The sequence below is a fragment of the Gekko japonicus genome, unplaced genomic scaffold, assembly GCF_001447785.1.
Source record: "Gekko japonicus isolate JY-2015 unplaced genomic scaffold, Gekko_japonicus_V1.1 scaffold250, whole genome shotgun sequence".
NCBI lineage: Eukaryota > Metazoa > Chordata > Lepidosauria > Squamata > Gekkonidae > Gekko > Gekko japonicus.
Window position 1 is genome coordinate 342856 of NW_015167538.1, and position 22801 is coordinate 365656.

A 22801-nucleotide genomic window follows, 5' to 3' on the forward strand; every position below is an offset into this window, starting at 1 on the left:
CAGTTAGCAAGCCTGATCTCGTCGGATCTCAGCAGCTAAGCAGGGCGGACCCTGGCAAGTATTTGGACAAGAGACCTCCAGAGAATACCAGGGCTGGGAGGCAGAGGCAGGCAATCCAGCCACTTCTCTGAAGGTCCTCCGTGCCCCATAGGAGTTGCCAGAGGTTGCCATGGCTTCCACACACAGGCGCGCGCACACGCAAACGCACGCAAAAATGCAAAAATGTCAAAAAGAGAGAGAGAGAGAGAGAGTGTGTTGGGTATTACAAGTTGAAACCACTCAGTATATCTGGGGTTAAATGTTTGTTTATGTTACTCACAGGAAGTCACATGTTTCTGATGTATCCAATGTTCTTTAGATATAGAATGCCCGGGAATTTTCTCCCTTTTCTAGGAATTTGATTGGGACTAAAGTGTCAAGGTATATTACCATTGTATGGCTTCTCTTCCTGTCTTTGTTTGGTGTTCTGAAGAAGAAGAAGAAGAAGAGTAGCCATAATCTCTCTCTTCTAGTTTTGTCTTTGTAGAGTAAGGATGTAGCCGATTATGCTCTGTTGTTATTTTCATCCCAGTTTTAGAATTTAGTAAAAACTTTATATTTTAATCACACATGGACTCTCAGTCTGAATTATTTTACTCTGGCTCTGCTGGACTATTTTATCTCTGCTAAATACCTTTTTTTCAATATCTCACTATCACCCAACAGAGAGAGAGAAACAATGTTAAAAGTAATTCCAGAATAGGCGCATGTGCAGCTTCCTACAGCTCTCGGTTCCCTTGGTTCATTGACATCTTTTTTTGCCCTCTTTGTTACCGAGGTGCCCATGATGTGGTTGTCCATGTGATTGCACCAGGATACAAAGGCACAAGGGTACATGGGCACATCAGTAAAACACTGCACAAAAAGGATCTCACTGCAGTCTTGCATACAATTGCATCAACATCTGTCTTCTGCAGTGTGTTCTCTATGAGCAGGTCAGTAATATGGGGGGGATGCAAATGAACAGAAGGAACGGAAAGATGTGGCAAACCGGACATGCACAAGACATTGTACAAAATTTGGAAATAAAAACTAGAACAGCGACCGATTCCTATTGCATTGGTTCTGCTGAATAAGGTAATTAAGAACTTTTAAAAAATCTGTGGCAAAATCTGGATGAGGACAGTTTTGGATGCATCCCTGCTGCAAAATGATCTTCAGTATCTTGCACATCAGCTGGTGTCTTAATTGCTTGCAGAGGAGCTGAGCCGCCTTGCAAAATGTTTTTCTTTGGTGTAACAAATGAAGTAACTGAGAGACACAACAGAGCAGAAAACAGACCGAATCAAAGGCAGAACTTGGAGACTAAATTTCAAAGCAAGGGTGGAGAGGTGGGGAGTTTTCCTGAAAATGGGTGTCACCGTCAAGTGTTGGCGAGTTTGAACTTGCTGGGATGTGTGGCATGCTAGTCAGCCAGGAGTGTCTTCCTGTATCACTCAGGTTAATTGCCAGCAGGGCACGGAGCAAGGCTTGATTGGTTATAGGAGGCAACCTGCACCAGTCAGTGAATATCGGTTAAGATAAATCTCAGGCTGTAGGGAATAGGCTGTATCAAGCAAGGAGAGACTGTTTTTCAGCACCTAGGAGAGCTCCGAGGCAAGGAAGACGTTGTTCTGACAGTGTTCTCAGCCCACTTGAGCACCTAAACAGCCAAGCAAGTCTGCTGAGTAATCAAGCCTTGCCCCTTAGCTGAGATCTACCAAGAATTAAAAGGTACTTGGATGCCGTTAGATGGCCTTCAGGTGTGTTCTTCTGTGACCCTTGGGTGCACTGATGGAGCTACCAGTGTTGGTTCCTTGCTTGAGGAGCCTGAAACCAGAGCCTCAGGGGCAGATTTAGGCATTGTTTCCTCTGTGTACTTCATTGAGGGATCTCCTATGGATGAGGTCTTGGACCAGTGGGATCCCTCAGGCAGGCTCCTCCTGTTTGGTGAGCCAGTTTGGTGTAGTGGTTAAGAGTGGCAGACTCTGATCTGGAGAACCGGGTTTGATTCGCCACTCCTTCACATGCAGTCAGCTGGGTGACCTTGGGTCAGTCACAAGTTGTCTGAGAGCTCTCTCAGCCCCACCTACCTGGGTGTCTGTTGTGGGGAGACTCCAAGCGAAGGGTGGGGTCTCCTCCAACTCTTCCTCCTGATCTGGGTCTGCAATGCACGCTACTGCCTTAGAATCACTGTTTGGCAATTGGGTCAGGATGCAGAACCAGAAAAGAGGTTTAACCAACAGAGAGATTTCTTATCTTGATTCCTCTCCCCCCAGTTATTTGAGCTAGGGGGTTCTGCCTGCCTAAGTGGCAGGAGGGCACCGCCTCTGGAGGCACTTTTGCAGATCTACACCTCAGCAGGGCATGCAAAACCTGGCCATAGACACCAGTTTGCAACTGGGACAGACATCAGTAGAAATTCCCATGGTTCACAGCACAGTTGGAGGGAAGCATCACATGATTCTACAGCGTGCTTGAAATACAGTTTCAAAGTTTTAAAATGTTTGTAAGTCAATGCAGAGGGTCACCTTTCCCACTCAACTGATCCCACAGGATTGTTGTGAGGACCTTGTTGGGCTGGGCCATGCATGTCATAAAATGTAATGCCAGGTAGTGGAGATATACATTTTTTAAAGGATACAAACACAAAGGGTTTTAAAATAAAGACATGCTTCAAACATTAGCACTCTTCCAATATTTTGTTTATTTAACAGTGTCTGATAACTGACACCTCTTGCTCTGAATTATTACATCAAAATAACAATCTTGAGTATGCTGTTCAGGTGTGTATCTGTAAGCTGCAAACCTACAATGACGCAGCAGCAGCAGAGCTGGAAGAAGAAGCAGAAGACAGCCAGTTCCACTGCGGGCCTGATAGAAGCCCTTCGGGGGCCTCATCCAGCCCCCGGGCCACATGTTTGACACCCCTGCTGTAGGGTTTTCAGGGCTAGAGACTTCAGAGGTGGTTTGCTATTGCCTGTCTCTGCATCGCCACCCTGGACTTCCTTGGTGGTCTCCCATCCAAATACTAACCAGGGTCGACCCTACTTAGCTTCCAAGATCTGACAAGCTAGCCCGGGCCATCCAGGTCAGGGTAAGGCGAAGCCATAAATCAGAATAATCCCCCCCCCCTTGCTTTTCCCTCCCGGATCAGGATCCAGCCTGCCAGAGAAGACAGAGCCATCATCAGGGCAGTGCTTGTAAATGGTTGCAGAGTCGGCCTGCGTTGGGTTGATTTACGCCCCACTTGCTACCTGGTTGACAGCCATGTGGGTTTGCCGGAGCCGGTGCAAATGCCTTCGTGACAGCTCAGCTGGCTGTGAGCTGGGGCAGGAATGTCTGGATTTATGAGCTGAGAAGCTGGGCAGCCTCCCAGGCATCTCTAGGGGTTCGTGGCGCTGAGCAGAGCTTCAGGGTGCCAAACGGCTGGCTTGTCCTCCCTCTGCCGAGCTGGCTGTGGGCCCCGTAGGCCACGGTCCTCGGTTTCAGGTGGCCGTCCCAATGTCCCCTTCCCTGTCCAGCCAATCCTGCCCAGAGCCTGAAAAGATTTCTAAGACCCCCAAGAGTCATGCTATGTGGACAGACCGTAATTGCTTCAAACGCTTTTGGGCCTTTGGAGTCGGCTCTTTCCTTCTCCCAGGGACTCAAAGCCAGGGCCAAACGCCATCGAGGAAGATTTAGCAATGGGATTAAGAGCATGGGGTGATGACGGGTGAAGCTGGCCCATCACACGCTCAACGAGGCATGACCGGCGTCATGCTCTGAACCAGGGAGGGTGGTTCAAGCTGTCTGCGTTTTGGACTCGATGCTGCTCCGGTCCTGTGGGGAACAGGGGGAGGAGGCCCTTCACCAAGCCGGCAGGGTGTGCCTGAACTTGACCCGACGTCTCCACACCCATCGTCGTAGACTCGCCAATGCGGCTGCCATGCGGCCAGCAAGCGCGTTAGTCTGCAGGCTGGAGAACATGGCTCTGGAGAGCATCAGCCTCGGCCAGACGCTCTCCGGAGGGGGATTTGTGGGAGCACTGCCGAACGCTCGAGAAGCTGGCTTCGTGGAAACGTGCTTGCAAGGAAAATGTGCAGGGACTGACTGAGGGACATTTCCTTCTGCAGAAGAGGGGGGTGGCGATTCCTGGCAGTTCCCACTGCAGTCCTTCCCCACACACGCTTTGCCCTCTGTGCAGTTCCTGATGCCCCAGGTACAACATCTCAGGGGGTTTAGTGGGCTGCAGCAGCAGGAGGAAGCGGAAAAGTCCTGCTCTGTGAAGCCCGCTGATGGTTGGACACGTGCCGTAGTCTCCAGACTTGAACATTTGGACACATGGTTCTGTCTGCAGGCCCTTGGTCCATCTAGCCTTGCAATTCCTCAGAGGGCCACAAGGAGTAGGTAATTTTATTACAGTCCCTAAAGACTGCTGATATTCTTTCTGAGCACCTGTTCACACAAGAAGCTGCCTGCTGTGCCTCTGCGTGATTCCGACTGTTCACTCCTTGCCTCTTTCCAGTACCCTCTCAGCATTGGTCAGGATGAGATCTATTCAATCAGTTCCGATGCAGAGACAGAGTGGAATGAGCTCCCCTCACTTGAGTTTGCCTGTTGCATCTCTGCATGAGTCTCTGCCGCCTTCTAATCAAGAAGCACACCCGGAACAGAACAGAACTTGAACAGAAATACAGGGTAATGCATTCCTCTAGAGGCAGATAGGTCTTTCTGCCTGTCTGTTTGCATTTCTCTCTCTCTCTCTCTCTCTCTCTCTCTCTCTCTCTCTCTCTCACACACACACACACACACACACACACACACACACCACACACACACACACACACACACACACACACACACACACACAGACTTTTTGTTGTGGATGCGAAATATGCCTCTTCAGTGTCTCAGCTTTCAGGGTTTTTGGAAATGCTGGCCTATTCTGATGTGGTGGTTTCCCAAGATCTTAGACAGGAGTTTTTCTCCGTCACTGCTGCATAAGATCCTATGCCGGGCATTGAACCCAGAACTTTCTACATTCAAAGCGGTGTGTTCTGCCCCAGAGCCAAACTCCCTCCCTGTTGGAGGGGCATGGGCGTGCTTAGCCCCAAACAACTTGCTGGGTTACTCCACACCTTCTCAATACCTGCCCAGCATTCAGACCACATCGCTCTCTTTTACACACAAACACACAGACACCCTCCTTCTCCGCTTGACATGCATCTGACCCATCTCCAGTAAACATCCTCGCTGTTTGTGGTTTGTGTTCGACCCAGCGTAACCAAGGGCGCATCCAGATGTTCATTCGTCTCACTCGTTGAATTGGCATGGGTCTCGGAAGATAACGGATAGGCTGTGCGCAGACGGAAAGCAGGAAACCCACTTCCCATCTGGCTGGAAACACTGGCAGGGACAGAGCGTGCAAAAGAGGATACGCTTCAGGGATGCACACTGGGGAGCACCCAGGAGATCTTTTCTTCCCCCCTTTTGGAGGGGGGGAAACAGGGACAGGCCCGCAGGCAGGCAGGACCCTGGAGATTGGAGACTCGTAATGCAAGCGCAGCCGGCCAAGACCGAGCCTCATGTCTGGTTTCTTGGCCTGGGTATGCTTCTCGGCTCTCTGGCCAGGTATGTAACTATTCCAATCATTTCCTGCTGTACTGAACAGCAAAGAAGAGGTTGGCTATAAATATCCCCTGGAGTCGCGGGAAGAGCATTGCAGACCGATTGCGTCCGTGGCAGCGCCAGCCAGCACCCCACTTATTTCAGCCTCTGGCAGCGGCGGTGGCCGGCGGTGCCACGGCAACCGCCCAAAGACAAAAATCCCAGGCCGGCTGGGTCCCATGTTTGCCGGTGATTTATTGACAGCCTCCCCCCCCCCAGCCTTGGTGCTTTGGGCCAAGTCTGCCGGTCATGCGAAGAGGGTGCAGACAGAGGTGGATCGGGAGCGAGGGCCCGAAAGGATCGGGCTTTGAACTTTCCACTTCACCGCTGCTCCGCGGAAGGACATCAGTGGGGAAAACAAGGGGAACTGTCAGATAAGGAGGGATGGGGTGAGATTTGGTGGGGTCCTGTCTGTGATTCGCCGCCATAAGCTGGAAGCTTTCGACATCTTCTTTGTTCTAAAGAAAATACGAATTCTTTCCTCCGTGTCCTGCCCTGCTTCAGCCCCTTGGGTCCATCCGTCTTCGTATGGTCTGCTCTGATTGGCAGTGGCCGTCCAGGGCCTCCGCCAGAGAAAGGTCTTTTCCAAGCCCTGTTACCTGGCAGCCTTTCACTGCAGGTGCTGGCGAGTGAACCCGGTCTCCCCCGATGCGGAGGAGAACTTGGGGGTCATGGTTGACCCCCATTATCGATGCGCCTTTTCCCTTCCCAGTGCCAAGATTCTGGATGTCAGGTCAGTTTCCATGTGAGTGTTTACCCTGACAGATGAGATCATCACAATGGCCTTCCTGGACTGAAGTTGGGATAATCTAGCCTAGCATTCAGTTTCCAGCCGAGGACAGCCAAATGCCTCTGGCAGCTCACAAGGAGGTTACGAAGGCAATGCTCATCCCCTGTAGTTTGACTCCAGAGTTTGCTGCTCAGAGGATGACTGCCTGTATACACGGGTTCCATTTAGCCATGATGTGCTGGTACACAGATGTCTGCATTTGTGCATAAGAGACAGAGAGGAAGCAAAATCTGCTGGACTGTCAGGATTGTTCGAGATCCAGAGGAGTTAGCCGTGCGAGTCTGTTGCTGCAAAACAGTAAAAAGCCCAGTAGCACCTTTAAGGCTAACAAACTTTATTGTAGCATAAGCTTTCAAGAAACACAGCTTTCTTCCTCAACTAAGACACTTTTACTTTCAGAGAGGTGGGTAATTTCTTTTTTTTTTGAACACAATTTTATTTTTCATGAAAATATTGACATGTCATCAGTTCCATTAATATTTTCCCCAATATCCCCATTTTACTCTCCCCCTCCTCGTGGCTTCCCGCAATGCTTCCCCCCTCGTCACTCCAGTATACCTTAAGATAACATCATATTCTAGTTTCAATATTGTTCTATTTATTTCATTGCAGTTGTCACAAATAGGGATGCTGTTTGTTTGTTTTTTGAAACCCAGGATGTAACATGCCTCCGAATAATAAGCATGGCCCAGTCCGTGTCCCCACGCACCACAATGCATGCACACAAACCTTGTGTAAGGACAGCTTCCCGTGTGCAGGAGAAGAACCAGTGAGGAAGAGGGGTCAGCACCTGCCAGTGTGTGCAAGGGCACCTGGGTGGAAACTGGATTATCCCCTTGGATTGTTTTCTTTGACTTTGCCAATTTCCCTTTTTTTTTGCCCCTTTCAATACCTATTGGTCGAATTTTGAGCACCGCATTTCGAAATGTTCATGCAGGCCGGAATTCAAGAAGCAAACAAAATAACAGGTTATTCATGCGATTCAACAAGCCAAACCACGTGCCAGCCAATCACATGGACGGGTGTGGTGGTGGAGATCCCTTTCCAGTTGGAATTGTAGCCTCTCTCAGGCTGCGGTCACACAGAGCATTAGGCACGCTAGAGGGACGGAAGATAGGCGGAGTTTCCGGGCGTGATCTCACCGGCACATCTGGGAAGCATCGGGCTCCCGTGGCGCAACCGAGGCTTCCCGCCGAAGACGCGCAGTAAAAAACTAGTACCTCGGAGGTACTAGTTTCCTGAAACCGCGGGGCAAGGGCGGGCGTCTGATTGCGTTTCCGGAGGTAGTTCCAGCGCCCGCCCATGTTCCCTCAGGAAAATTTGTTTCCCAAAGTCTCCACGGATGCGCACACGCACCCAAGGGAGCATGCGCACATTTGAGTTTAAATAAAAAACCTACCAACCCGTTTGCCCCGCGCCCCGCTTCTTTGCCGCGCCGCAGGACAGTGGAGTGATCGGCACCTCCCCCCTACCACGGGACCTCCACGGGACCTCGATCGGTAGGCCTGATCAAGCAACCGCACGGTTTTTAGCCCCGGGGCTAACAGCCACGTTCCCCCCCCCCGCATTTTCCTGCCTGTGTGACCGGGACCTCAGAAAGGAAGTCCTAGCACACGTCCATCGCATTCTGTGTCTCTATGCTGGGCTCACCCAAACAAGATTTTGTCCCCAGATAGCTCTGTATGTGCTCAGTTACTTCTCAGTGGCATCCTCAGCCTGGGAGAGGTTCTTGTGTCTGGCCAGGCCTATTGATGGAGCAGGCTTTTGGTCTGAGTGCCCATAATGCAAAGCAGATGCTTCAGGGTCACAAATGGGGCTTTCAGCTGGGAGACTAGCAGACAAAAGCGATGTGCTCAGTTCCTGCCTAGAACTTGCAAGAGCAGCTCCTTCCAGGCCAGAGATACTCTCAACTCCAGGCCGCAGCCTCCCTGAGCTGAACGTCTTTCTCCCGGGGACATACGAAATTTCATTTCTATAGATATTTATGCTTTCCTGGATCCTGGCAGTAGTGTTTCATGGCACTTTTCAGCAAAAGCAGGTCGCAGATCTGCATTTCCAAAGAAAGGTTGCGTATCACTTACGCAATTCATTTAATTTAGATTCAGGTGGGTAGCCATGTTGGTCTGAAGCAGCAGAACAACATTTGAGGTATACCTTGAATAAAACTTTGTTGGTCTTAAAGGTGCCACTGGACTCAATTCCATTAATTGTGCTACATTATCTGAAGGCTTGGTACATTTTGCTGGCACAGTTGCCTTAGTTCTGTAGCATGCATTTTGGGATGATGGCTGGGTGTCACTTGAGTCATTGATTTAATTGTGCACGGTCCCCCAAGCCAAAGCATACAGTTGACTTAACAGTGTAATCCTGTGCAGAGTTCTCCCAGTCTAAACCCATTGAAATCAATGGGCTCAGAGCAAATTAACTGTACAGAAGCTTGCATTGCTGATTGTGAAATGTGGGGGAAAATAGGTAGCCTTGCACTGATCTTTTGTAGCACATGCATGCATATTAAATTTATGTATTATTATAAATTGTGCTAATTGCCCAAAGACACGTTGATGTATTTATACAGATTCATCCTTCACCTCATTTATAAAGGAAAAACAATAGAACATGGAAATGGTGTTCTGAAGCTGCTTGCAGATGGGGGTGGAACAGCTTAATTGTGCAAGTCTCCCCATTAAAACTAACAGACCTGGTGTAGTTATGCATTGCTCTCCATCCAAGATTCAGCACAGAGCATAGGCCATTCTGAATCACTATAGACCTGTTCACACCGAACAGTGAACATACGTACAATCTGTATCCAGGGCACAATGGATTATTTTTTATGTGCATTGAGTGATTCTTGTGTTATATTCAACGCAGGTACAGCTGAACGTGTGATTGAAACTGCACATTTACCCAGGAACTGGTGCCCAGTTTCATTTTCTTACAAATGGATGTACATGTATTCGCTGTAATATGTGGACAGGAACTGTGAGGCAACTGGTTTCGTAGTGCATCAAGATGTCTTTTTGTGGAGGATGACCCACAACCAGGGCTATTTTTGGGCAGGAACGCATAGGAACGGAGTTCCGGCTGGCTCCCAAGTTGGCCACGCCCAGCAGGAACTCATTAGCATAATAGGCCACACCCAAGAGCAGAAACTCATTACGATTGGCTACATTAGGGGTGTGTGGCCTAACATGCAAAGGAGTTCCTGCTACAAAAAAGCCCTGGGTTTTGACAACAAACAAGGTAAACAGAATAACAAGCAAAAGGTGGGTGTGGCTGGATAACCACACTTCTGGTAGCATGGGGGTGCGGCCTAATGTGCTAATGAGCTGTGCTGTCAGGGGTGTGGCCCAATATGCTAATGCGTTCCTGCTGTTGGGTGTGGCCTATTATGCTAATGAGTTCCTGCTGGGCTTTTTCTACAAAAAGAACCCTGCCCACAACAATTCAAAGGTGAAAACCAGTTTCATATCTGGGACTGTTATCTGTAAGATCATGGATATAACTTTTGCTTTGAGAACTGAAAGTGATAGATAAGTGCTGCATTCCAACCATCAGCTGAGCATAGATGAGGGTTATGCTGCTAGGCACAAGTAGAGATGTGAAGGCCCAGAAGAAAACCAGAAAAATTCGGGGGGAAACAGTTTTTTTCCCATTTTTTCTCTGAAGCCTTTTTTGTTTTTTTTTCTGAAAAATTGGAAAAATTGAAAAAAGAAGAGAAAAGGAAAAAAATGATTATGGAATGTTTTATTTTAACATGCCGAATAAAATATTTTAAGACAAGGTTTTCAAATATTTTCCAAATCATTTCTAAAAAATACGTATGGTATCAGATTGATCTAATTTCTGTGCACTGAGGACAAGCAAGTCCTAGGTTACCAGCTGAACGCTCCAATGCAAGAACAAGATGCATTTCTTCCTTTAGGAGGTGCTATTGTCACAAGAAATGAAAAAGGTTTCAGTTTTGTTTTTGTATGTGGGTGGGTATTCTGTTTGTAATAATTGTTTGGATACACTATATTTTTAATATTGCTAGTTGTGATAATTTCATGCCAAGTAAAAATGTCCATAGTCATATTTTATGTTCCTAAAGCAACAGAATGACTTTCAATCTGGAAAAGAAAAAAGAAGTGCTAGTGTAGCATTTTTTTCAATTTTTCCGAAAATTTCCATTTTTTCCTGGAAAAAACCTGGGTTTTTTTCCCCTGAGCTTCAAAATTTCTGGAAATTTTACATCTCTAGGCACAAGGCTGCCTGCAAGGTACAAGAGAGCTGAGGCATCGACAACCACGAACATTCACAATTTGTGTACTTTCTGCATCACCATACATTTCACAGCGAGTTTCCCCGTCTGATGCTGCACCACCAGCTTGGGAAACTCCTGGACATTTGGGGGCACAGCTTGTGGACAGCAGGGGAGGAGAGGGAGCTCAGCAGGGATGTAATGCCACAGAGTCCACCCTCCAAAGCTGCCATTTCTTCCAGGGGAGCTGATCTCTGATCTCTGGAGATCAGTTGTCATTTCAGGAGATCTCCAGGCCCCACCTGGAGACTGGAAATCCAACAACAACATCCGTGACAAAAATAATGAAGAGTCAATAAAGATATGTTGCAAAATCATTTACATTGTGAAGACCTTGGGTTCTGTTATTAGAGAGTCAACATGGAAAGTTTCCTTCAAGAGCTGATAAGGAGTAATCGTTAAGAATTGGGATTGCTACACGCTCAGATAAAGCAAATATTGTGACACAAATTGTTTACATTGCGCAGCATTCGTTAGCGTGTGAGCGATAATAGAATATTCTACAGAATTACTACAGTCAGGGGTCATTTCCTGCGGGAGCGCACAGGAGCGGAGCTCTGGCAGTAAGGAGGCCAGGGGGCGGGCACATGCAACAAGCCCCACCCCCTGCTCCCAGCAGCCCCCCCCCCCCCCCCCAATAGCTAGCAATTCAAAACAGTCCAGTGGAGCCTGAGCGGTGGGTGTTGCCTTCTGACACTTCTGGTGATGCCAGGGGGGGTGGCATATGCAAATAAGTTATGCTAATGCGTGGTTAAGTGTGTGGACTCTAATCTGGGAGAACCGGATTTGATTCCCCACTCCTCCACTTGCACCTGCTGATGTGATCTTGGGTCAGTCGCAAGCTCTGGCACAGCTGTTCCTGAAAGAGCAGTTTGTGTCAGAGCTCTCTCAGCCCCACCCACCTCACAGGGTGTCTGTTGTGGGGAGGGGAAGGGCGGGGTATAAGCCGCTCTGAGACTCCAAGTGAAGGGCGGGGTATAAATCCAATCTCTTCTCTTCTTATTATTATTATGCTAATAAGCTCCTGCACCTCTTTTTCTACGAAATGACCCATGACTACAGTAAATGATTTTGCAACATATCTTTATTGACTCTTCGTTATTTTTGTCACGGATGTTGCTGTTGGATTTCCACTTCCTCCCATGATCTCTCATTTTTGGCTCCCACCTGGAGACTGGCAACCCTATGTATTAGATTGTTGCTGAGAACTTCACAGTGAACTTGTCCAGCAGGCAAAAAAATACCACATTCGCCACGATCACTTGTGTGCTGAGCCTCAGATCTCTGTGCATCACTGTCTGATTCAAGCAGTGTGCCAAACAGCTTTGTGAGTGTGCAATAGCCGTGCTGGTGGGAGTTTCCTTTTCTTTTGCACCTGCACGGTAAGTGAAATTGACTCTCCCCAGGGTCAAGGATGATTGCATTTGGAATTAAAGAATGCCAGAGGGAACGGCAACTTCAGTAAAGCTGTGCAAAAAAGGTGCGTACATGAATGCTGACAAATGGTAAGACTTTAAAAAAAACCCCAGCGTTTATTTATAAATAACTGACTGACTAGTTTGCTCACTCTTTATTTAAACAACTGTCTGCAGAGCAGTAGGCTGTGATGACAGGTCTTTGTGTGCGGGGGAAATTAGGACTCCCATAGGGCTGTGTGAGAATTTGCATTGTGAAATGCTGCCAGTTACACTGTCTGAATAGGCAGAAAGTAACTGCTTGGGAACAGCCAAACTGCCCCATAAAATATCAGTTCCTCGCTCACTAATGGTGAACAGAACATGAACTGAACCAGTGAGTCCACCAACATCCCCACCTTAGAGACATGCTTTGAAGAATGGAGGTAAAGATCATTTTAATCTGTGTAGTATTACAGTTCAAGATGGGTAGCCGTGTTAGTCTGTCTGCAGCAGTAGAAAAGAGCAAGAGTCCAATAGCACCTTAAAGACTAACAAAATTTGTGGCAGGGTAGGAGCTTTCATGAGTCACTGCTCACGTCTTCCGATATATATTATGGCTGAAAACTGGAGGAAGAAAAGGAATGTTGGGATATATTTTGGAAAGACCCCATGTACCTCTTGGTTTGGTATCACCCCAATTCTTCCTTCAGGGTTCCAGGATGCGGCTTGTGCCTCTGCAACTGTGGGGCTAGTTTTCCCCTGGAATTAAACCCAAATAAATGGTGACCATATAAACTAAGCTTGTTATTCCTGTTTGGTCCTATCATCTGTTAAACACCTTCATTATGCTGTATGCTAATTTGCTACTTATATTTATGGACTGGTAACTTCCATTTCAATGTATCTGAAGAAGTGTGCATGCACACAAAAGCTTATATCCAGAATTAAACTTTGTTGGTCTTTAAGGTGCCACTGGACTCAAACTTGGTTTTGTTAGTGGAAGAGGGTTGGCCTTTCTCTCAAAACATTTATCCCCTTCAATACATTTCACAACCCAAGAGGTAGGGTTGCCAAGTTGATTATTCCTGCCGGCGGGGGGGCCCAGCCGGGCTCTGGGAGCTGTCATGCCTGCCCCTGCTGATGTCATGCCTGCCCCTGCTGATGCCCCTGAACAGGCTCCTGAGGACCCTGAACAGGCTCCTGAGGACAGTACTGCAGCAGAAAGGCAAAGACTGGATCCTGTAGCTGAAAGCTATCTAAGTGGTGAGGAGGATAGAGCTTCCCAGGGAACACCTGCAAGGGATCAGTCTCTGCTGCAGCCCAGTAATTCATCATCAGACTCGCCTCCACCTGTAACCAGGCTCAGGAATGTAAGAAGACAACAGCTGAGAGAGCGAAGGCAGAATGCACGCATGCGTGCCAGAAGATCTCTTAGCCCTGATTACTGACAGGATCCTGTCCTCACTCCTGGCTAGCTAATGAGTTGATTAGCTAGCACTGTATATATGCAAGTCTGTTGCCAGCAGTCATTTGTGCTGGCAACGTCGTTTGTTCAGGACCTGAATCCTTGCATCTCTGCTCCAGACCTTGTGGAATTCTTCTCGGCTTGATCCTCGGCTTTTGACCTTTGGCTTTGTTGACCCTGCGTTCATCTCTGACTCCTCTGGTATTGTTGTGATTTATGGACTTGAAACTTTGGTATGTCTGACCCTGCTTTTGGACTGTGATTTAAACCTGCTTGAACCTTGCTACCTGATTTGCCCGGCTTGACCTTGGACTGTTCCTGGACTTTTGCTTGCTTGTGTCACGCCCCCTGGTCCTGCCGTGACAGGAGCTCACTGTTGATGTGTGCGCATGCGCGCGCATGCGTGCGAAGCGTGCACGCGCCGCCAGCACATCACTGGAAGTGACGCATGACATCGATCACGTTGAGGGCGTGGCCCCAATCGTCGGAGGGAAAACCATAGAGTTTTCCCTCCGACGACGATCGGGGCTACGCCCCCAATGTGTTCAATGTGGTTGTGTCACCTCTGGTGACGCAGCCATGCTGCGCTTCGAGGGGAGGAGTTCCCCCCGAGGCCCGATTCCGCGGCGGCGGAAATCGGGCCTCTGAAGCGGGGGTTTACCCGCCCCCCGCCCCCACTTGGCAGCCCTACCAAGAGGTCCACCCCAGCATGCTCTGAGTTAAGTAAGGGATTCTGGTTGGGCACCTCTCTGATTGCTTACTGCTTCAATGGCAATCCAAGGGCTTCTTGGTTCTCCCCCCTTCTGTCCTCACAACAGCCCTGTGAGGTAGGGTGTGGAGATTTGCACCTGATTTTCTCCAGTGCAATCTTAGATGGCCGCTTATACAACTAGACTGGGCCTGCCTCCTCTGTCAGTGGCTGGTTCTCCTAGCTCAGAGCCTCTGGATTCCCTATGTCCGCTTCCCCATCCCTGCACTCTCTTCCTGAACTCGCTGGCCCAGCTCTGTGGGCAAGGGCCCAGCTTGGCTCCCATCCCTTTGCCTCACACAGAAGCAGGCAAGCAGCAGCAGCAGCAGCTGCCATTTTATGGTTATTGAGTGCGACCCCCTAGTCGTGCGGGGGAAACGGTTGCTCATCACATTGGAGTGGCTGGAGCAGGGAGCGACTCGGGGGTTGTCTTGGCCAGGCCCCAAATCCACCACTGGAAACGAGCCCCCATTAAAACTCGCAGCCACGGATCAGACGAACGAGGCCCAGGGCGCCGCTTCTGGCAGGGCCTGGGTGTGCTCGTGAATCTTCCGAGCAGCTGAGATCACCTGCCGTCAGAGCTGCTCAGGAAACGGGGAGGCCGCGTGTGTGCAGGAGCCGTGCCATACACCTGGCTGCGGGGGAGACCCCAGCGGCCTCCAGGAAGCCTTGCCTGTCCGCCGCTGGCTCAGACCCAGGCAAAGAGGTGTCAGCCTGGATGGTGTTGTGGCGAGGAGGAACAAGGGCAATTCCAGACCGGCAGGATGTCTGTGAGCTCAGTCTCTGGAGCGGAGGGATGGGCAGCTGCAGGCCAGAGGTCCTGCTCTGTTGCCCAGGCGAGAGCCGACCGCCAGGTTCCCAGGATACTTTATGCCAGGCCTGGGCAAAGCCAGAGGGCTCATCCTTCCTGTCAGTGGCAGGATCTGATGTAGCATCTTTTTTGTGTGCCAAAAGCCTCTGTGGCCCATGGAGCGCACGAGGTCCAGTCCCAACCGCTGACCCTGGGACCCTAGCTTTGGAAACTTAGGTTATTTTTTTGAAAATCTTTCTTTTATTGGACTAGTAGCCTGCCCTCCCCACAAGCAGGCTCAGGGCAGGTTCCTCCAAGATTAATACAGTTTACAATGACAATGAAAACCAATTAAAGCAACACATTTAAAATGATACGAAAGTCATCAAATACCATGCAAGATCTGATCAGATCTGTCTCAGCTGTTAAGATGGAACAGTAGTGTGGACACTGATGGGAGGCCAACCAGAGGGGGGGGATATCTGCCTCCCCAGCTAAAAGCCTGGCGGGAGATTACATTTTTCATCTTGTGGACTCCCCAAGTGCTTGACCGGTAGTTCTTTCTACTGTTCCAGATTTTATCACTCCCCCGCCACTGTATTTTTCTCCTCATAAAACGGCCCTGTTGGACCAGGCCAAGCCATCATTCCTACTCCCAACAATGGCCAACCAGACCAGTCGTCTTTTAGAAGAGAAGAAGAAGAGAAGAGATTGGATTTATACCCCCGCCCTTCACTACCCAAAGGTGTCTCAGAGCGGCTTACAAACTCCTTTCCCTTCCCCTCCCCACAACAGACACCCTGTGAGGTAGGTGGGGCTGAGAGAGCTCTTGACAGAAACGGCTCTTTTTCAAGGACAGCTCTTACCAGAGCTACGGCTTGCCCAAGGTCATCCAGCCAGGTACAAGTGGAGGAGTGGGGAATCAAACCCGGTTCTCCCGGATTAGAGTCCGTGCACTTAACCACTACACCAAACTGTCTGCCCTCATGCAGGGAAAGTCTGCCCTTCCCCTTGTTCTCAGCATCTGGTGTCTACAGTGGAGAGTGCCCCTGTACATGGAGGTTCTGCCACTACACACTGGAATTTTTCTTTTCATCACAATATTGTTCAACAGGATACCTCTCTGGGCCAGAGTATTGAGGTAAAATCGACAGAAGAAAGAGTGACGGTTTGCTTTTAAAAAGTGAACAAGAGCAAAATTTACTTCAGGAAAAGCTCACAACTGAAGTCAATATGATCACTTAACTAGAAGACGGGAGGTATTAGGCTTGATACACCAGGCCCAGCAAAACCCTGGCCTATTCAGTTCCCTCAACAATGAACTGAATCTGATATCCCCTCCAATCTGTTAGACTGATCCTTAAAATCTGACAGATCTGAGGGGATATGAGATTTAGATTAAGTTTCTTTGTTGAGGGCACTGAACAGGCCAGCAGGGCTCTGTCTCTGAGGTACATTTCTGTGCTCTGCTGGTCACAGTCCTGTTTAGTTGTCATGATTAATGGTTGTTCTGACACCATCCTCTATTTATGTGAACTTTTTAAAAAAATGCCACCTCAGCCAGGGGCCATTTCTAGATCTTGAGGCAGATAATGTAATTTGTTAATTAATGAAGTGTGTGAAGAGGCACTTCCTTCGTTATGTCCTGAATCCACTGCCTATCACTGATATGGGGAGGCCTAGGATGTTCTAGCACTTAGGATTCTCTTTCCCCACACGTCTTGAAACCATGCCCCTCCCTTTATCATCCTTTTTGTTCAGTCTTATGGATTCAACCCCTCTGAGAAGAAGGGGATTCAAAAGTTGCTGATTCAAAAATCACTCATCTCTGGAAAAAGAACTTCAAAGGAAGATCTGAGCATGAAGCCGATGAAGCAGAAGTCACCAAGATGTCCAGCAACATCTTCTGAGGACTTAAGAAGCACCTGAGATTCCTTAGCTTTTTGAGGTGTTTACTAGCTAAGCAAAACATGGGAGATTGTGGCATCACCATTGACCTCTGTCGTGAATGGTCTCTACGTGTTCACATTTCAATTGTGTCGCAACCTGCCCTTCTCACATTTCTTGGCTCTTTAACTAAGTTCTCTTACAACTTATATAGAAGTCTGCCTAATGAGGATCCATTACATGCATCTTACAAAGCTAGAATTTGTAGCCTTTATGGTGCCACAAAACTCCTTTTTTAAAAATTTCCCTCAGCTGAGGATGTTCCTGAGGCTTTCGATGGTCTAATCGTTCCCCCAATTGTTAGCATAGCCAGCTTCCCCATATCAATGTGAGTCACATTCCCTCCTGTCTTACACCATCTTTCTACACTCCTGATATTGGCCTGTAATTAATCCCTCCCCCCTCCTTTCCCTCAAGCACTGCCAAAGAATTCACTCATGCAAAATTCTTGTGAATTGCTTGCCAAGTCTCCCCCCACCTCCCTTACCCGCCTGTCATCCACCTTGCAAAAGATGGGCCTTCCTGCTGCTCTTGGACAGACCTTGACCTTGCTTTGCTTGGACAAGTCTATGACTGCCATGGTCCTTTGGGAGCTCTTGGCTCATTCTTGGAGGCGAGTTCTGAGAAGCAGGAGGCTGGGAATAGCTCCTCGAAGGCTTCTCCGACGCCAGCACAAGAGTCGGCATGCAACCTTGGTGCCATTCAGCAGACAAGCCAGCTCCCTGATCTCTTGGTCCCGGATCAGGAAAATAATGAAGAGAGCGGGGACAGAAATAACTCATGAGAGAGTAAGGGGCAAGCTGAGGATGCTGGAACACCGCCATGGGGAGATCCCACAGTTCGGAGGGGAGGGGGGAACAAGCTGCTGGTCTGTGGCTCAGTGGAAGAGTCTTGGCTTTGCATACAGAAGGTCCCAGGTTCAAGCTCCAGTTAGATCAGATAGCAGGTGATGTGAGCTGCTGCCAGTCTAAGTAGACAATATAGTGACGTTGATGGACCTTTGGCAAGAAACAAAAGTTCTCCCTGTGCCTACTGTGAGGCTCTCCTGAGACAGCTGGTGATAGTTGACAAAACCCTGTGATAGAACCAGGGCTCTTTTTGTAGAAAAAGCCCAGCAGGAACTCATTAGCATAATAGGCCACATCCAACAGCAGAAACTCATTGGCATATTAGGCCACACCCCTGACAGCACAGCTCATTAGCACATTAGGCCGCACCCCCATGTTACCAGAAGTGTGGTTATCCAGCCACACCCACCTTTTGCTTCTTATTCTGTTTACCTTGTTTGTTGTCAAAACCCAGGGCCTTTTTATGTAGCAGGACCTCCTTTGCATGTTAGGCCACACACCCCTAATGTAGCCAATCCTAATGAGTTTCTGCTGTTGGGTGTGGCCTATTATGCTAATGAGTTCCTGCTGGATGTGGCCAACTTGGGAGCCAGCCGGAACTCCGTTCCTGTGCGTTCCTGCCCCAAAATAGCCCTGGATAGAACACCTACAACTTGGCTTCTCCTGGGAAGACTTCTTGTCTGTAAAAGCAGCAGAGTCCCTTGGACCTGGCAGCCTTCACGTGCTGGCTTGTGGAACGATCACTCATTTTGGTGAATGTACCATGTGGAGATGGCCATGTTTTTGCTGTTTTTCTTTTTTCAGTTAATTGGTTTAAAGCATTCCTCTCTACTAAAAGAGGTGTCCCCAGCTAATCAGGCAGCAGATTTCCCATGCCAGAAGAACATCATTTTTAATATAAGTTCTTCTAAATCCAGCAGACAGCAATCACCATTTCAGAAGAGGCATTCTTTCAGAGAGGGAGCAGGAGGGAATGCCTCTTCTGGCAATATTGAAACAATACAAGTGTGCTAGAACAGTTGTTCGTACCTGCAAATTAAAACTCAAAGGTTAACCAGCTAAGGTTTCATTAGCTGGGTGAACAAGACTAATACAATCTCTTGGTAAACAAGCAGAGAGATCCCTTATCGAGGACCAAACCAGACTCAAGGTATCCAGTTGCCACATGGGAAGGAGGATTCTCACCACATCAGCAGCAGATTCACGGTAAAGCAGTCTAGTGTAAATCAACTGTAGACATAATATTTTATCATATCACGCAATAGCAGAAATTTGGGGAAGCAGAAGGGTGGAAATTCTTTGGGATGCTTCCAATCCCAAAATGACTCTTTCAATTTTACCTCTCCCTCATGGAAACTGGACTCATGATTCTCGAATGTCATGCTTGCTTCCTTGGGCCAATTTTTTTCCTTTAAAAAGTATGCATTTTTCATTTTCACTTTTGCATCACCAAGCCAGCATTTTACACACAGCCACACTCATATATTAATAATATAGGCAGTATATAAAAATTCAAGAAAAGTGCATATAAGAAGAAGAAGAGATTGGATTCATACCCCGCCCTTCACTACCCAAAGGTGTCTCAGAGCGGCTTACAAAGTCCTTTCCCTTCCCCTCCCCACAACAGACACCCTGTGAGGTAGGTGGGGCTGAGAGGGCTCTCTCAAGAACCGTCCTTGAGAGAACAGCTCTGAGAGAACTTGTGACTGACCCAAGGTCATCCAGCAGGTGCAAGTGGAGACGTGGGGAATCAAACCCCGTTCTCCCAGGTTAGAGTCCGCGCACTTAACCACTACACCAAACTGGCTCTCACACCAAACTGTATATAAAACCATACAACATGCAAATACAATATGAAGCCAAACCTACAAAGCAAATGACGAAAGTGGAGAACTACCTTGTTGACCAACATTTCAACAGCTACAAAGACAGACAATTAGGGAACATCTGTTCATCCTTACATGTTATGGTGATCAGTTCACGGGGTGTTAATCTGGGTCTGCCCTGACCTGGATAGCCCAGGTTAGGCCTGTCTTATCAGATCTTGGTAGATAAACAAGGTTGGCCCTGGGTGGTATTTGGATGGGAGACCACCAAGGAACTTCAGGGCTGCAATGCAGAGAAGGCAATGGCATACCACGTCTGAACGCCTCTTGCCTTGAAAACCCTATGGGGTCAACATTAGTTGCGACTTGACAGCACTTTCCACCACCAATCTGGGTCCATAACAATTGGGGTGCGTTCAGACAGGCAGCTAATCCCGCCATTATGCCAGCTCAAATTTGATCCTGATCTTTTAAATCTGTCCTCGCACGACCAGACATCCCCTGGGGGAATTGCCTTACCACGCACTGCTTGCGCTGTGGATTGTCTAGACGGCGTCCACTGAAGGAGGCACACGTGATGGGTTTTTTGAAAAAAACTTTTTGCGCATGCGCATAGGCGTGATATTGCGGCCTTGTTTATCCGCGCATGCGCAGAATCAAGATTTTTTTTAAAAACGATGCCATTTTTTAAATTGTGCACTGCAACAATCAGATGGGGGCAAGTCCGCGATTGGCCCGTTGGAACCAAAAACTCCAGATTTTAACTAGTGCCTTTTTAGTACGGCTCCGAAGTGCGGCAAAACGGGATGCTCATGGAAGACGGACATTTCCCAGATGTTGATGTCTGGACATTACATTTAAATCCATGAAGCACTCGTGCCTCGCGTGGATCTAAAGAGCCGTCTGAACGCACCCTTGGCAACGTATCACTTAGTAGATCAGTCTCTAGACTGGGAAGGAAACAAACAGATTGGAGGCTAGAGAGGCAGGCAGAGACACTGAGTCTATGCAGCCAGAAATGACACAACGATGTTGCAGGATCCTGTTATGATGACTCTCTAGCCCCCAAAGTTACTCCTCCCTTGTGTGTATGGGAGGGACAGCACTGAAGCTAAGAGAATGTGACTTGCCCACTACAGTGATTACTGTATTGCAGGGGGCATGACTTGAATCTGTGATCCACACAGAAAGATTTTTGGAGTTGCCCCCCACTGTCATTGTCCTCAAAGTGCCTTAGAGAGGATTTCTCTCTCTCTCTCCCTCTCTCTCTCCCTCTCTCTCTCCCTCTCTCATTTCATGGCTTTTCCAGATGTTGGATACAGATAGCTGGGCTTGTTCCAGACTCTGATTTGGAGCCCTGGTTTCCTACATCTTGGCCACGGCAGGGATTCTTGAAGAGCCCTGCCACCTGAGCCTTGGCACCAGCCGAGGCCTCCTGCCCCTTGCCAAGAGCATTCCCGCAGCCTGATTGATCTGCAGATGCCAGAGCCCATCATCCAAAGTCTTTGACTCATCAGATGTCTCCTGTCACTGTCTTGGGCTGCTTGTTTTTGCACAGCGGCTCTCTCCTCCCCACTGTCATCGGCACAGCCCTGGGGATAATGGCTGAACACGACCACTCATCTGAAGCCAAACATTAAGCTGCCTTCTACTGAGTCAGTTCTTCAGATCTATCAAGGTCAGCATGGCCTCCTCTGACTGGCAGGGGCTCTCCAGGGTCTCAGGCCAAGGCCTTTTCACATCACCCGCTACCCGATCCTTTTCACTTGGGATGCTAGGAATTGAACGTGGCACCTTCTGCGCGCCAAGCAGATGCTCTGCCGCGGAGCCAGAGCCCCTCTCTCCTTTACCTATATGGCTAATGTGGGGAGGGGATCTTCATTTTGCACATTCATCACAGCTACTCGGCAAGGTCAGACTAGAGAAGGCCCAGGTAGCCCAATATACTGTTGCTGATAACAACCAACCAGATGCCTTTCAGGAGCCCATGAAACAGGCAAGGAAAGCAACAGCCCTCCCCTGTTGCGGGACCCCCCCTCCTAATACCTAGTCTATTGAGCAATATACTGTCCTTGAACACGGAGGCTCCATGTAGCTGGTGAGACACCTACCATTCAGAAATTTGTCCTTTAAATACACACACCCTATCCGAACCATCTCTATCACATCTTGTGGCACTAGTGAGTTCAAAAAGTTAATGATTATGTCCCATCCCATGTACTTCTTTTTGTCTATCCTGAATCTACTGATCATCAGCTTCATCAGGGGGTGTCCGAGCTCTTCAGCTGTAGACAAGGGAGAAACTGCTCTAGGTCCACTTTCTCCATGCCAGGCGTAATTTAATAAACCTCTACCATGCTCTTTTGATACTGTCCATGGGGTTTTCTTGGCAAAAATACTGGAGTGGGTTGCCTTTTCCTTCTCCAGGGGATCACTCTTGGTCTGAGTTCTCTGTTGTGGCCTGTCTATCTTGGGTGGCCCTCCACGGCATAGCCCACAGCCTCATCAAACCACGCAAGCCCCCTTGCCATGACAAGGCAGTGATTCATGAGTGATTATGTGTGGATCACAACAAACTACGGCAGGTCCTTAAAGAGATGGGAGTACCAGACCACCTCACATGTCTCTTGAGAAACCTGTACAAGGGTCAAGAAGCGACAGTTAGAACCGGATATGGAACAACTGATTGGTTTAGCATAGGAAAAGGAGTACAACAAGGATGTATATTGTCACCTTGCTTATTTAATATATATGCAGAGTACATCATGCAAAATGCTGGCCTGGATGAATCACAAGCGGGAATTAAGATTGCTGGGGAAAAGATCAACAACCTCAGATATGCAGACGATACTACTCTAATGGCAGAAAGTGAAGAGGACCTTAAGAGCCTCTTGCTCAGAATAAAAGAGGAGAGCGCAAAAGTGGGCTTGAAGCTCAACATCACTCCTTGGCAAATAGAAGCGAAAGTCGTGGAAGTAGTGACAGACTTCTCGTTCCTGGGATCCCAGATCACTGCAGAC